This window comes from Lissotriton vulgaris, chromosome 2_2 (assembly GCF_964263255.1).
Source record: "Lissotriton vulgaris chromosome 2_2, aLisVul1.2, whole genome shotgun sequence".
Taxonomy (NCBI): domain Eukaryota; kingdom Metazoa; phylum Chordata; class Amphibia; order Caudata; family Salamandridae; genus Lissotriton; species Lissotriton vulgaris.
In genome coordinates, this window is record NC_141688.1 from 216,153,705 (window position 1) to 216,171,049 (window position 17,345).

Genomic DNA, 17,345 nt, shown 5'->3' on the forward strand with positions numbered 1-17,345 from the left:
AACAAGGAAAAGTCAAAGCAACACATTGGAGAAGCAAACGACCACTACAGGGAACCACCCGTCTCAACAAGGCCTGTCTGGATTCCAAAGATTGGGGATCTAGTCAGAGAAAAGATCGCCGACAAGAAGGAATTTGGGCCTTCTTACAGAAAACCAGTACCTGTGCTAGCAATCCACGGATCAAGAACAGTGTTACTGCCGCCCCTTGCTGGAAGAAAGGAGAACAGGTTCTTATCCATCGACCTCGTAACGCCACATCATGTGGCCAATCATAAGTAGTAGGCCCAGTGGACTTCAAAGATGTAGCAGACGACCAAATCTTGCTACTATCCAAGAGGTCCAAACTGAGAGACTCGTCACTTTTGAAGAATCTGCAGTGCGAAAAGAAGGACTAAGCAATAAAGCCATGTAACTTATGCCTCGAGACCCAAATAACTGTTCGTCAAGACACTCCTGTCTACAATGATGTAGCATCTGACTATATTAATATGACAAAAGATCCAGTATCTCCAGTAATTTCACGTAATCCTGATGCAATACCTACTATTGACAGAACTGCCTCTGTCTATTTCATTAACTTTGATATGTTTTACTGAGGATCCCAATGAGCCTGAAACGACACCAGCAAATAAAACTTTTAAAGAACAAGTAATGGTACTTTTTCAGCAACTTAAGAAAACTTATCTGGGTTTCACCATGGGTTGAACTTTGGATTGTGCTAGGCGTACTTTTCCTCCTACTTTGGCTAATTCTTGTATTAAGTTTGGGAATGCTGATAAAAGGAAGAAATAGTAAAATGGACAAAGCAAGTAAGTACATTGTTACTCCTCAAGCCACACAAATCATCTCATTATGAACAAAGACTTGACATCAGTGAAAATCACAGCAGTTCCTATACCTGGTGGTATAGCTTGGAACAGAACTGATTACAACATCTTTGGTCCTGCAGACCTGTTGAAGATTCTACACCAATTCAAGGTTTCCTTGAGTGACTGTTTCACCCAGCACATTTTCTGATGATTGGGACTTTGAGACTGTTAATAATATGATGTCAGACTTAGAGATGTCTGCAAATTTTACAAAACACGAATACTTAGAAGGTTCATCAGATTATGAACAAATGTACTGTTATAATCACTATGGTCATCATTATTTGCACAAATCTGCAAACGCTAGAAATGTTTATATTTTTAATCAATGGGTACATTGTCCAACGCCACCAAAGGGTAGCTCAAAAACACAATAAAAAAAATTACATACTTCTCAGATTTTAATGTCTAAAATCTAGAAACATTTTACTTTAAAAATGTTAATATGACAGGAATGAAAAGTATGTTGAGTAACACTAAGCATATTTATTCTGCAGCCTTATGCCCAGCTGTCCTCGCTAGGTTTTAACTTTTGGAGCGACAACATTGAAACAAACACTGTCTGGGGCACAAAAACTGGCAGCTGCAGGGAATAGAAGCTTTATTTTAAGCATGCATTATCCCTGAACAAATAATGTTTTTGAACGACACTGTCCTACAGACATCCTCTTGGCCTAGCTAAGATAAAAGATTTGAACAAACCTTCCATACCTACACCCGATAGTAAAAACACTACGTAAGGAGGGGGTCGACGTAAAAACAATTTTACTTAAAAACAGAACTGATCCGGATTGGAAAAAATGGTTAATCTGGCCCACAGACACAAATAAATGTCAAGATAGATTCCTGAATAAGACACAAGGATTTACATTCACTAGGTCAGATCCAAGATATGTCAAGAGACAGCATCCGGGTTAGTAACAACATACAGTGTAGGAAAACTGTGCCTTGAGTTGCTACACAAGTCCACACTAACCGAGGTAAAACAACACAAATCTTTACTTAAAGATGGTGTTGATTTAAGGGACTTTTCACAAGGTCCTGCGAAACAGTGTCATAAACGTTTTATATACACTGGTATATATGCAATTTATAATGAAACTTGGAAAGCACAACAAGCAGAGACTGCAGAACGAATATGAGAAAATGATCGTATTAATTTAGAGAAAGCTCTCTCTGTAGTTGACAATGGGTTAAAGACGGTCATCCAGAATTTATTCTTTGGACAGCATAGTATCCTCTGCCATAGACATAATGGAACAGGACTTGCTCATGCTACAACATGGACAGTCTCAATTGCGTTCTATAATGCTTTTAGGCTGGACGTTACAAAATCTTCGTTCTGGATATGTGCCAAGGTGTCTAATCAACACCACATCATTGTTTTCTGTATTTAACCTTACAGATAAACAATTCACTTTGGCACAAAGAGGAGCAGACTATACGGTGCTGAGCATTGAGAGGCTGGAAAAATTATCATTAACTGTTTAGGAAATACCTGCAACAGAATGGCAAATACATGGAACAATCAATCTGCCTGTCAAAATTTTCCATTTTTAGTATTGTTTGAAACATATACCAGCTGGCGTGATGAAAGGATGGGTAACGAATACATTATGTCAACCTGGGAATTACCATATACACACAGATGTTGGAGTGGGGGAAAAGAAGTATTTCTTAGTGGAACAAACTACAAAAGCGCATTAAGCTGTACACTTTTATGTCAAGGTATTAATTTACAGGGAGCCTGTGACGGTTCTTCGACCAACTTATCCTGCCACCTGCAAGGTTCTCCAGCTGCAGTGATAGATCCAATTTTTAGGCAGCTTTCTAATAGAAGCTATATTATGTTGAATGATCACAGCTGTTGTGGCATGTTGCCAGGAATAGCCTCTCTCGTAACTGTCAGCCAGGGTTACTTGTTGTATGCAAGTATTGTTTCCTAAAACAAAGACAGACAGGGAGTCGACGCTATAGCCTTCACATAACATCTCTTCTATACAAATGGATACTTCAAGCAGAATGAAAGCCATTCTTTTACAAAAAACTGTGCCACAGACCTCGTCCAAAGAGACGTATGAACTACAAGTTGCAAGGACCTCCCTTTTATCAACAAACTGCCCTGTACATTTCATAGAATTGTTAGGTCGTATCTTAAACATGAATGATACCAGTGGTATCATACATGTATTTAAGACAGTTTTTTCCGGACCGTTAGCACCATTTGAAGCAATGCATATTTTCAAACTTCGTGCACTCTGTATTCGGCGGCCTGCCTCTCATTTTGGGACTTGTAGCAGGAATACTATTCTTGTTCCTTCTGCTCCGATATGGCAAGTCCGGTCACCAGCGACACCCAGATTACCATAGAGAACACTCGCCTGGCGATGAAGTGTCGTGAGCGCATGATACAGATTTTGCGCCTGGCTCGTTTAAGAGATCTGAATACCACGTGGTTTCTATCATTCCGACCAATCTGGCAAGATTGCATTTTACCTGTTCTACGATGCCTGCTATGTGGAGAAGAATTAGTGTTGGACATCTGTCTAACACGTCCATCAGTCCTACCAATGGATGTCGACACTTTGCTTCGTTCGGTAACGGCCCATGCATTGGGCTGCCCCAGCAGCTGCCAATTTGGACGATGGGATTCATTGAGGTCTCACAGACGCAATCTGCTGATGGTGAGATACATGGATCGACAGGCACACAGGTACCATCTCCATCGAACATTGCTAATGCGGCTAAGGTGGACGGTGATGCTTCACATTTTTGTGCAATCGGTCTACCTAACGAAGTTGTCCAACTTTCACCTACTGTGGTAGACTAATTCTTTACCAGCTTAGAAGATTTTATGTTTTCTCCACACAGTGAGACGGACTTTTGAAATTAGCACACAGCGTTCTATGGAACTCTGGGCCATATGTATCAACACCCTAATTTGCGATTCTCAAATAGCGATTTTTTATATATCTCTATTTAGGAATTGCAAAAAGGGATGTATGTTTAAAAAAAGGGAAAAAAACGCAATTTAGCGATTTCTTAATATTCCTTAATTGCGATTAGCAAATTGCGAAATTTCCCTCAATCTTCACAATTATAAGAAGCATTTGCAATGCAAGAGGTCTTGCATTTGCGAGAGTTCACCCTATTGGCATTGTAAATGACAATGCCTTTTATTTCTGTTTTGATAACACATAAATAAAAGGCATTGTCATTTACAATGCCATTTGATCAAACTTTTTTACATGCAAGACCGATTTCAGTTCAAAGAAATTGTCGCCACTGTCCAGGGCAGCTTGGAAAGTCAAAGAGCGCATAACGCTGAATGTTACAGGAAAGCATGTTGTGATTGCAGTAGGAAAAACTCATTAAAAAAATTATTACAGACTAAATAAGACATGCTGTGAAACAGAAGTAAAAGGGCTAGTCCTCATGGGTAGTTATAAATGAAGCCTTGTGGATGTAGGGAATGTGCACCGCCTTAGTTGTAAATAATTTTTACTGTGCTTCATGGAAATCACTCCCCTCCTGGAGTGTAAAGAGTTAATACTGACTGGTTTCACACCTATAGACCCATAGGTGTGTCTCCCATGGCACCAGTGTATTTGCTGTACCAGCTAAAGTTTTATTAAAGTTTTTTTCAAAAAATTCCAATCAAACGTTATATCTTGTTCAAAATGAATTGTATTTCACATTGTTTTTAGTTATCACAATGTTTCTTCACTCATCATTTGTAGCAACATAATCCAATGCATTTCGGTGAATAGGTTCACCTTCGTCAGGGATTTTCTACAAACAAAATAAAGGATATACATTGTAACATTCCTTAAGTAAACATTTGTTAAATTCACACATTATTTAAACGTTTTTTCAAACTGATCTCTCACTTGGATGTCCGTCCATTTTAAACTAAATGTCTGCCAAACACTTGTGTTTACGCTGATGTGCGATAGGTAACCGTTGTTGTTTGGTGTTTAGTGATTCTATTAAGTTAAAGTTTAGCTCTCCGTTAGGCGGGGGCTTTGAAGATGGGATACACGCGGTATGAGTGCCGCTTTCATTCCGATTACGCTTAATCTCGCCCTTGCTCACCTTGTGCTACTACGAAGAATCCTTCCGCTCCTGCCTGCGGGTAACTGCTACGGTTTGAGCTCGCTAACTCTCGGTAATAACGCTGACGCTGCGTGCATCGCGCATGCGCAGTGTGTGGATTTGCCGTGTTTTTTTACTTCTACAAGTATTTTTTATAAAAAAAGTTGACAATGCACATAACTTTAACCAACGTGGCATCATGAGAACTTCGCTTAATTATAGCGGGTAGAGGTTAATCAACGCGCACCAAATACTATGTTGTGTGATGTTGCTATGCTCGTGTCTATTTCTAATGCGTGTATCATGTTATGCAACAACGGGATTATAAATAACATAAAAATTCTGTCCGATCATTTAAGCCATATGGTTTAAGACTGTTCAAATAGTAAATCCAGTGATTTTCGCGTTTCAGCAAATTCTTTTTGTTCAGTGCTCCTTCCTTTTTCGGTACAATTTCCAAAATGCAAGCTCTCAGTTGGTTTAAATTGTGTCGTTTTTCTTCAAAATGGGTGGCTATTTAACTGGTACAGCAAATACACTGGTGCCATGGGAGACACACCTATGGGTGCAACCAGTCAGTAGTTATAAATGAAGACATGGCGGTACTAAGGAAGGACTAACAAGCCTATTAACAACTCAGAATCCAGCATTTACAAAGGACAATGACATAAGCTAATGAAAAATATGGGAAAAGAGTGGGGTGAGCTTCAAGTCCATACTCTAATACAGCATGCCTTGCAGAGCAGCGCATGCACTACACAAGCTCGACCTAAGTATTAGTGCTTTCTTTTTGCATTTTCTAGATGCTGAACGTGTACTGTTTACTTACATGTTTACATTTTGCTATGGGTTTTAAAAAAAATACCATCCTACAGTCTTTCCTTTCACACTCCCTGTACGTCATCAAGAATGTCACATAGTTCACTTTACCTTTCTTTCTCTCACTGCAAAGTGAGTTTGTAAACGCCACTGGTGATCATAAATTGGCTAGTAACATCCAGGTACAAGCCCGGGGTAGTGACGGAGACTAGAGCGCTGCCTCGCGCCCTGAGTTGTAACCAGGAGCAATCGGTGGTCCCCCAATTTAATACGGGTGCTCTCCATGTATCCCTGTAGTTCTTACTACATGCACTACACAGGTATACGTAGGTTGTATCGTTCTTAATAATTCTTTTATCTTGTTATTATGTGACATTAGCACTCACGAAAATTTGCAGCAGTAAATCTTTTGGTCCCGAAGAAAGCCATGATCATTTTATGATCACCAGTGGCTGAAACATGTAGACCCCTTCAGTAATATTTCACCTACGCAATCGCACATTTATTCAGATTGCGCGCATACTACTTTTTAACCCTGGTCACCACAAGATATCTAATAAACTTGTCTGTCTCCTGGTAGCCAATTGTATTTTTTTCACATCAATTACGCTGCATCACGTATTTTTACCTCATTGCTTATGTTCCATCTAATTTGCCCATATAGGGGGCCACACCCTCGATCCGTTTTTTACCAACGTCGCGGAAGCCAGCATTTCCAGCCTTACACCGTTGGCATGGACTGATCATTATTTGATACAGATCCAGTGCCCCACACCGGCTATACAACCTAAATCAGTGGTGTGTCCTATTCCTAGACGGCGCTGGAATAAATTAAAGCTGGACGAGTTTTTCCATCTCTTGTCGTCCGACTCACTAGACACAACTGGGTCGGCAGATCAGGGCTATGATGGCTTTTGTAACAGGGTAACCAGGGCTTTAGACATCCTCAGCCCTATCGTATGTTGTAAAACGGGGGCTAGTAAATCCAGCCCATGGTACGATGATTCGTTACGGGCACTTAAGGTCACATGTAGGCGTGCAGAGCGGGTCTGGCGCAAAACCTATAACAACGAGAAGAAGGTTTTGTATTTGGCCACTGTGAAACTTTATCATCGGGCAGTGTGCAGAACCCGTACCGCCTTCTATGCCTTGCAATTTCGGACTAGTTCTAAGCCCTCTAAGGCTATCTTCAAGGTGCTGAAAGACCTCACTGCCAAAAAGGTGACTGCGACCTACTAGAGCTCTGTTGAGCACTGTGAAATATTGGCGGACTTCTTTATGGAAAAAGGTTAATGCTATTTATCGGGCTTTTCCGTCGGCTACTTCTTCGACCGACACACCTCTTAAGCCTTTGACATCAGAGGAGCTGCACTCTTTTCCAATTCTAACACCTGAAAGCCTCTGCAAACTGGCTCACCAAGTGAGTTGGGGTCCCCGGCGGATCCGCTTTGCCCGGCTGTGTTTAAAGACTTCGCTGTGCATGACATCTCACCGCTATGTTCTTTGATTAATACGTCGCTCACATCCGGCGTAGTTCCACTGAAGTGGAAACAGGCCATGGTTCGGCCTATTCTTAAGAAACCTAACTTGGATGGTAGTAAGCCCGAGAGTTATCGGCCAATTTCACTTCTACCGTGGCCTGCCAAGGTGACTGAGGCGCATGTCAACGCGGTCCTCTCGGAACATCTACTTCATGCTGATGTCCTCGATATGACGCAGAATGGGTTTCGGGCCGGTCATAGCACGGAGACGGCTCTACTGTATATGGTGGAGCATCTTCGCTCCGTGCTTGATGCGGGGCAAACGGCAGCGCTGGTGCTATTAGATCTGAGCGCCGCCTTTGACACCGTATCGCACCCGATCCTTCTGCGTCGTCTAGAGGAGGTTGGCGTCACCGGCATCGCTCTCCAATGGTTCCGGTCCTTTTTAGCCAATCGGGCCTTTAGCGTGACCGTCCCGCCGTATCAGTCCAAATACCATCCGCTGGGCATGGGGGTTCCCCAAGGCTCCTCGCTGAGTCCTACGTTGTTTAATCTATACGTAAGGCCGCTCGCTGAGGTTGTCAGGCAATGGGGTATGACAATGGTGTCATACGCCGATGATACCCAGCTAGCGGTCACAATCAGCGGGGATGCCGATGTGCATGCCCCCAGATTCCAACAAGGACTGCGGGCGGTCGCCGGCTGGATGACGTCCAACTGTCTCCAGCTGAACGCTAGTAAGACTGAGGTCATGATTTTCGGCAAACAACCGGAACTTTGGGGAGAGAGATGGTGGCCAGGGGATTTGGGTCTTACACCCACCCCAGTCTCCGAGCTTAAAAACCTCGGGGTCTGGTTGGACCCCTCCCTTACGTTTGCTCGCGGCGGGATGCCTGGCTTTCACCTTGTGGATACCCTGCTGGGGTTATCTCACAGGGGAATACCAGGACGGGTTCCCAAGGCAAGCGCCTTTGAAGCCTTCGGGTGATATGTGCGCTATATAAATCGCAATACATACATACACCAAACGTACGGCGTCCTGTTTCGGCATCCTACGCGGGCTTCGTCCTGTGCTCAAGTTTTTTGATGCCTCTACTAGGCAACTCGTGATCCAAGCCACTGTCATCTCTAGGCTGGATTACGCGAGCTCCTTATTAGTAGGCCTGAACCAGGCAGAGATTGGACGCCTGCAGCGGATCCAGAATGCCGCAGCAAGATCGGTGGTTGGACTACCTAGATCGTGCCCCACTTCCAGTACCCTGCGCTCGTTGCACTGGCTCCCGGTGGCTCAGCGGATTCGGTTTAAGGTCCTCTGTGTCGCCTATAAAATTCTTAAGGGGTCTCCAGCTACGATTCTTTCTAAACTCCTGGTTCATTACATCCCAGTCCGAGCTTTAAGATCTGCTGATCTAGAACTGGCTGTTGTCCCTCGCTTTAAGCGGAGTAGGGCCGGCGGACGCTCCTTTCAAGTCCGTGCGGCGGTGCTCTGGAACTCCCTTCCCCCGGCGATTTGAGCCTTCAGGGATCTGCTTTCCTTTCGCCGTGCGGTGAAAACCTTCTTATTTCCTTAGTTTAAAAATTGTTCTGATTTATTGTTTCGTTGTGTTGTGCTGCTACCTTGTCGGGCGCCAGGACGCTCCTTTGCTGGAGCATCTGTGCGCCTAATAAAAATGCAAAACATAACATAACATAACATGAGATCTCACCCTAGGATAACATTAAAACATCCACAAGCGCATCCTTTACCCTAGCAAGGAGTTGTAGCTTCATGTCTGCAGTAGGTTGCAGCCAAGAGGATATCCCAAGTGATGAAGCAGGACACCTCGGTGGGTGATGGAATTCAGTCCTCTTATTGAGGACTGTGTTCCTGTTCTAGCTTGTTGGTTTGCGCTGTTCACTTGTCTGTGATTACTTATTTGGTCGGAGACCAGCAGGTTTTTGTTATTGTTAACTAACTACGCCTATCATATCTTGGCTCATATGCATGAACTTAAACAACTAATCTTGGCAATATCGCTGAAGACATTACACCAGTCCTCACTCCCTAGGTCACATTGTCCTACAAGAAGAGATTTTGAGAATAGGCAAAAAAAAAGGCCAAAGGAGACCTAGGAGTTATTTTCACCACAAACTAAATACGAGGACAGCAAATGACAAAACTATAACTGTAGACTTAGCAGTAAAAGTGCACGAAGTGAGAAAATGAGCCGGGATGGAAAACATTTTAAATATATATTATGAGGTCTCAGGATTCAACTCCCTAGCTTAATTTCTTTTACTTTCTTTGAACCGGGCCAATAAATTCGATCGGACTTTTAGTGCATGGTATAAGTGCCCCGAATAGGCTTGGATGCATAGTTTGAGAGCTCAACAAATGTCTAGCAAATCAAGTCGTCACTCAGGATTCTACATTTTATAACAACTGGACTAAACTCGTGCTAGGAGAGACGTCATATACTTTATAAGGGATTTGCATCCTAAAATTTCCCCTTTAGCTAAATTTGTATTGTTTTGTACGGCCTAGACTTAATTGACAAGGAACAGCAACACTACGAAAAGACTGAGAATTCTTCGGATATATCTACAGTGAAGGCTGTCTACCTACAAAATGGCAATTAGTTTCTAAACTATTTTCTCAAACAACCTCTTTATTTTAAATGCATTCCTCCTCAGAGGCTGTTCAAGAACACTGCCTGGTATAGAACTGCAGCATATCCGTTTCAGTGGCCTCAAACACTTGAGGTCTTGTCTGCTGAAGGGCTCGTCATATGTTTCTATGGCACCCGTCTTATTAAAGTGGTCCTTTTGTATCACAAACCTCCTAGGAGTACGTGCTTGACAGGTCAATAAGGGCTCCAGACTCAAACATGGCATAAACTATGTGCGCCGTAACGGGACCACTACTCCCCCAGCTGCAACTGATGGAATATTAATATAAAACTGAGGGCTAAATAGCAAGAATGAACTAAGAATATGTACTTTTAAACCGAACCAAAATGCCAGCATTGTGTCATGACTATCACCTGCATAAAAACTGAATTTAAAAAATCCTCCCACTAGAACTCACAAAATTATATAAAACCTGAATAAATGAACGCAAGAACTGAAATTCCAGAACATATAACGGATTACCGAGAGGAAGAAAAAAAACATCCTTTATATACATACATACATATACATACATACACACATACACACACACATATGTACCCAATATCAATCAGACCAAAAAGGATAGATATATATATATATATATATATATATATATATATATATATATATATATATATATATACACACACACACACACATACATACACACACACACATTCACACATACATACACACATTGAATTGATTTGATTTGAACAAACTGTTAATGTTACGCCTACCAAACTGCTTTTAGCTGTTTGTAGGTGAAAGACTCTTGTAGACCGTACCAAAAATATCAGTGTGCTTAAAGCCAGCCCATTGGTTGACAACCTTCAATTCCTTGCTTCTTAAAGGATGGCTCACCTTCCTATTCTTGTGTTTGTCACTCCCTGGATCAAAGGCTGGTTACCTTCCTTTGTATTGGCTGAATTGTATGCTTCCACTGCTCAAAATTGTGTTCTTTTTGTTCAAGCACTCCATGAGACACCCTCGTACTCTGTGTTGCGGTCCCCTCACTGACTCCTTCGTGTGGAGCCCATCATGCATGAGCCATACTGCTCCAGCCCGCCAAACCTGGCTGTTTACTTTTTTTTAAAGTCTGCTTCTGGACCTAAAATATAAAAACAAACCAATACAGTGTGTGTGTATATATATATATATATATATATATACACACACACACACACACACACACACTATTTTTTGAGGGCTCGATAGTTACCATTTGCTGCCAGGCCACTCAGCTATCACAAACACGCTTCCATGCATGTGAATATTGTTTTTTTTTTATTTATTTACTGCTCCAAATGAAGTCTGCCATCCTGGAATCGTAAATAAAAACTAAACCGTTGCCCGTCATTCAGTAGGTGCGTGCATGAGAGGTGACTCATGGTCAAGTCATCATGCATCCAGATGCTTACTGTACAGCACAGCTGCATAACGTTATAGTGAGTTTTCCCTCTAGGACGTGCCACACTATCCTGTCCTTTTTTTTCTTCCTTGTAGGGTTGAAGTCGATCAGTCAGCACACTGTTCTAGTTTGCCAACAACTTCTTTAGGACTGAAGAAAGCTTCAATTGGAATGCATTCCGCCTATAGCAATATCAATGGCTTTGTTATTTATAACTCACATTTGCTCGTTTTCTATATGCTGGCTCTATTCGTTTTAGGCTGTGCAGCTTGAGTTTGTCCCTTCCGTTGCCAAAACCTTACTTACTGTATTCTTCCACCAGTGCTCAATATCTGTAAACAAGCCTTTAAATCTTGTTCTTATCTGGTCACATTTGATGTGCACTCAAAGACACAGGTCAAATGTCAGGTTCTGTCTTCCCGGGAGCTTGGTGTTTACTTTTCTTCCCCCCAACTTCAAAGTGAGAGAATTTATATGATAATCATGTTGGCTACTGGGAATTTGTTTGAGGAAGGTTGTACGATGTTCTTTTTTACTAGCACACAACAAAATGCAAGTATCTCTGAATGAACAGTGCAGATATTTCAGAATATATTAGAATTAGAAAAGCACAAATGAAGAAAAACAAATTTGTAATCCTGAAATGCGGTGGAAACAAAAATATTTGAATGCGGTCCAAACAAAAAATACACCAGGCGATGACATTTCCAAACATTTTTTGTGCACTGCATACTTTTATTAGTAAAACACTATGTCTGTGTAAATATAACGGTCATTTCAATTGAAGATATGTTGTCTGTAACGGTAGTATGAGACCACATCATGCATACTTCACTTTACCCCACTCCCCTATACTCTGCACCACTGCAGTCTATTCTGGACCACTACACACTGTCACTGCACACTAATCTTCACGATTCCACTCCACAGCGATACTCTACTCCATACTAACCTACTATGCACCACTCTACAACACTGCACTCTTTGCCACTGCACTCTACTCTGTACCGCTACACTCTATGCCAATGCACTTTATGCCAATCCAATTTATTCTGCACTCTACTCTAAACCAATCTACTCTACGCCACTGCACCACGCATCCCTCCACTCTGCACCCTACACCACTTTAATAAAAACCAATGCACTCTACGCCATTCTACTCTGCATCACTACACACTACTATACTCAATAACACTTCCCGCCACTGCACTATACACCACTGCACGCTATGGCTATTGTACACTACATCACTGCATTCTACTCCACCACGGCAGTCTACTCTGCACTCTATGCCAATGTACTCACACTATGCCACTACACTAACCTGCACCACTCCACTCTATGTCACTGCATTCTACTCTGCTACACTGTACTATGTCACTGCATCCTACTCTGCAACACTGCACTATGCCACGCTGATAAACCACTCTCCACCACTGTAATCTAGGACACTGCACTCTACACCACTCTGTGCCATTCTACTCTACGTCACTACAATCTACCCTGTGCCACTACACTCTATTCTATGCCGCTGCACTCTAAATCACTGTACTCAACGCCAATCCAGTCTACACCACTTATTCAAAACCAATCTATTCTGCTCCACTACGCCCTACGCCACTACATCCTGCTATACACCACTCGATCGCGGTCTGAGACACTCTACTCTAGACCCCTGCACTAAACACCAACTACTAAAAACACACTGCACTCTACACCAAATACTCTGCACCACTGCATGCTACGCCGGCCTACACAATTGGACTCATCACACAGTGACAGCTCCTATGCTGTGGCGGAGTAGCGTCGTCCCCTTGCTTTCTGGCAGTGAGAGTAGAAAAAACCAAAAGTGGTAATAACTATTAGTAATTACCATTTTATGTTTCCTTCCTTTGCCGGCAGGCGGGTGGGGCTGCTCCGCTTACAGAGTAGGGTAGGTATGATTGCCCACTCCTGAGTGTGCAATGGTTGTTTATTTGGCCATCTGGGGAAGCCCGAACCAGTAATGTTCACTTCCCCTTCTACACATAGGCTGCACTGCAGCCTACATGTAGAACATGCCCACCCCTCCAGCTCCTGGCTGAGCGCCGTGTCACAACGCTCAGACCAATCACAACGCTGCAGCGCAGCATTGTGATTGGCGGGAGGAGCGTTGCTGCCCGCTTCCTGTTTGAGGCAGGAGAAGAAGACGTGGGACCCGGCACTACACTACACACAAATATATTCTGCACCATTGCATTGTAAACCACTCTATGCCCAGTCTCGGAACTCTGCTACACATGTGCACGCTACCCTGCCCCAACCCACTCTACCCTGCACCACTCCACTCTAGGCCGCTCCACAAAGATCTGCACCGCCCTACTCTACTACACTCTACACAATATTGTCACTCCACTACACCCTTGCACTCCACGACACAACTTCACCCTACTCTACTCCACACCACTCTCCTTTACCCAAGTAACTTTTAGACGTGCTGAACAGCAGCCACACCAGTGTACAACATGGCTACAACATTGGCAAAGCCAACAGCTCTTGCATAGAAACCGTCACTGGCCTTGCCAATGCTTGTTTTCTAGAAGCCGTTATGCATCAGCAAATACTATTTTGCTTAAAAAAAAAAAAAAAAAAAAAAAAAAAAAAAAAAAAAAAAGAAGAACTGGCAATATCACAAAGACAAGTCCTACTTGCTTTGCCACAGCTTGTTAAGTTGTCTGCCAAATGGAAAGTCCTTTGACATGGGCTCAAAGTGGTCTGCGCTATATAAACTTTTATAATGAATAAGAAATAAAAAGCAAATGCCAAATATCGACGTTTACAACGTTTAGTCTACCCGATTGGTTTCATTCTCTGTCCACTGAAAAGATTATAGTGTGTCTGTTATCAGCGGTAACTCTCGTAGTAACATTCTGTACTCTGTCATCTCCCCCATTGAGAAGCTGTCAAGGCACTGAAGGCCTCGAGGGGACGTTTTTCCATCTCTACCAGGCAAGGCACTATAAACAACAGTCCCATCAGCGGGACTCCAGTGAAAGGAAGCCTGCAGTACATCACACTGTCACCTGCAGCACTACTAGAAGCATCACAAAAGAACAAGGGGCTCCGCCAGTAGGAAAGGGGCAATAAAAACAAACATTAATTAAAAAAAAAAAAAAAGACAGTTACACTTCCTGAGGTACCGAAATTCCCTAAGCAGTTAGGCTTGTTGCAGGACAGAAAGTTAATAGCAAAACACAAAAGCAAAGAGATGAAAACCGGCTTGGAGAATCTGCTCGAGTATTTGTTTTAAGGGGTCGATATCAGCTTCCCTTTCCAACAGATGCATATGGGGCAGATAATGGGCAGGATTTCACTGAAGGCGTGGATATGTGCAAGTCTAAAACAAAGGGGAAGGAATACAGGCGTCCTTGCCACAGCATCTACAAATCGAGTTTATTGCCATAATTCTGTATACATTTATGAATTCTTGAAACACACAAGTTACATTCGTTGGTACTTCTCTGCGCTAGTTGAGTATGTACAGTACACTCGGAGAAATTGTTACAAGATGCCAAATGTAATCAATTAAAACTAAACTTAATACCATAATTGAGAATGTGTGTTCAGAAACACTTAACTGACTTCATTTCACAATACACTACAGAACACAAAATTGTCGTTTAAAATAATACATTACAATTTCTCGCTCTGTTTACCTTGGTGGATGAAACAAAATGGCTCTTATAACAGGACCAATACGTATCTTCCTCTCTTCTGCAGAGTCCTCAGGGAGTATGCATCAGACACAAAGGATCCAACTGACCCGTATACCATTCAGCAACATAAAAAGCCCAAGTGCATCCATTAACAAAAAAAAATAAAAACAACCAACAATGGGGAAGGGGTGTAAGTGTTCAAGGAAGCCTCCTCTGCTGGAAAGCACGAGTGATGGAAAAAAAGCTTCACGCAGCTTTCGCGTTCCTTCAGTATACACCGCAACCGAGGTCTGGACCGAGGCAATTTACTTTTGCTCTCCAAAATAACTCAAGGGCAATACTCCGGCAGAACGGCATGTAACGCTTCCTGGTTTCCACTCAGCGAAGAGGACTTTAGTTGTGATCATTTATAATCCGAGCTCGCTTTTGAGCACTAGGCATCCATTCACCACTTAAGATAGGGGCACATATCCCAAAAATATACATATGATATGAATATGGGCGTGAATTGCCTCAAAGACACTGAGATCTTATGCTGCCAACAAATCCACAGATGCTGAAATGTTGAAAATGAATTACGGTGCAGAATCCTTCGATTTCAAGAAACGGCGCTGGGAATTTTCGCTTGTTTCGTAGAACCCTTAGGAAACTTGATTGGTTGAAATAAATAAGCATTGATTCTGTAAAGCTGACCGAACCCTGTGTAGAAAAGGTAGGAGTCCGATGGGAACAGATGTAGAGGCTGTGACTGTGGGGGATGGGACCAGGAGGCAGCCAGGAATCCCTGGCACAGTTGCTCCCCAAGATAGCCTCTTAAGTGAGAGAAAGGACCCTTCGGCTAGAGAGCCGGTGTGGACATTCCTCAGGCTATGGTCGTACAATACGTCCAGGGGGGCGCTTCCTGAGCTGGGAAGCCTTGCTTCAGGGAGCTAGGTTTGTGAGGAGGTCTCCCTTCTTGCTCAATAATGTCGTTTGCCAGTGATGGGGTCGGTGTACCTCCCTGCAACCGGTCCTGATCTCTCCCAGCTCATCCCAGAAGCCTTGGTCCTGTCCCCCTGTATGGCAGGCAACTCGGCCGAGCTGGCTGGTAGAGGCAGAGTAGCCTCCTTGCAAAGCTCGGGGCCTGGTTCGCTGTGAGACTTCTCCAGGTGTCCACGAGCCTCCTCTTCCAGGCTGAAGCTCCTGATTCAAAGTAGCTGCCTCCCTTCACATACCCCGGCTCCTGTCCCCTCGGGGAGAGGGCTCGTCGCTCCTCTGTCGGGACGGTGTGAGAGGGGGAGAGGGTGCCGCGTTGCTCTCCTGCCTCCCGTGACCGATGCCCTCCCCCTCTCATCCGGGCTCCTCGCCTGACTCTTTCCCCAGCGGCCTTAGCTGCTCAGGCTGCTGATGCTCCCGGCGGCCACGGCAGCTCCTGAATAAATCAGTGCGTGACGTGCGCCCACCTCCCACAATGCATTGCCAAACATGGTCCTGTCTGAGGACGCTGGAAAGCCCAACCAACCCTTCAGTACCAGCGCGAGCAAGGTGTATGTGTTTATGTCGGCCACAACTTCGAAACATATCACAACATAACATTTTTGTTTAAAAAGGTGCGTAATACAGCAAAAAAGGTGAGTAATACAGCAAAAATGTACTCTCATAATCATCTAAATATCAACCACAAGGATAGTCAGAGAAGTGTGAGGAATATCTATTAAAACACATTTACTCATTTGATGTTATATCTATACTATAAAACCTGCAATCCTATGACAAACCACGGGTTTCTTCCCTTGCACTGAGAGTTAAATGAGTGCAGTTTAAAATGGATGCTGATCCCTCATTATGACAGCTGCCCGCGGCACTGTCCTCCGTTTTCAGTTTCAATGTGCACAAACGTATGCGCCATCTTGAAAAGATGATTTGTCCTTGACCGAAAAGGACGTATTTTATTGTATTACTTAATATATGGATATTGAGGATAGATATTTTCTACAGCTTATACATTTATATATATATTTGCTACTATTGTAAAAATAAACGTTATTTGAGTAAAGTAATCTTGTTTCGACAAATGCAAATAATTATGTTTGTTTCCTACCTGCTTTCTTTTCCTTTAAGTTGTAAGCAAAATTAATAAAAATGTATTTGTTTTTAGGTATTTTCTCACGGAAAACCATAAAAAGAGTTCCTTCAAAATGGGAGCTTTGTTTCCTCTCCTTTGAGGAGGTTGGCAGGGCTTTTTCCAAATGTTGTCACTTGTCAGGACGCCTGAGGAGACCTCATACAACGAAAGGGAAAGAACGCAGCGGGCCCCTGATTCAGGCCTGGTGTCATGGCAACC

At 43.1% G+C, this 17,345-nt stretch overlaps 1 protein-coding gene across 10 annotated transcripts in view; it reads right to left on the bottom strand.

The window, feature by feature from the left end:
* Positions 1-16,447, bottom strand: part of PPFIA1 (PPFI scaffold protein A1) — a 922,132-nt gene extending 905,685 nt beyond the window's left edge. For 5 of the 10 annotated variants that reach the window (XM_086959570.1, XM_086959566.1, XM_086959563.1 and 2 more), the window contains exon 1: positions 15,023-16,447. The gene's annotated coding sequence lies outside the window, so the exon portion shown is untranslated. The remainder of the gene's footprint in view (positions 1-15,022) is intronic. The other 5 variants (XM_086959569.1, XM_086959568.1, XM_086959564.1 and 2 more) reach the window with 1 other exon arrangement.
* Between the last annotated feature and the right edge of the window lie 898 nt (positions 16,448-17,345).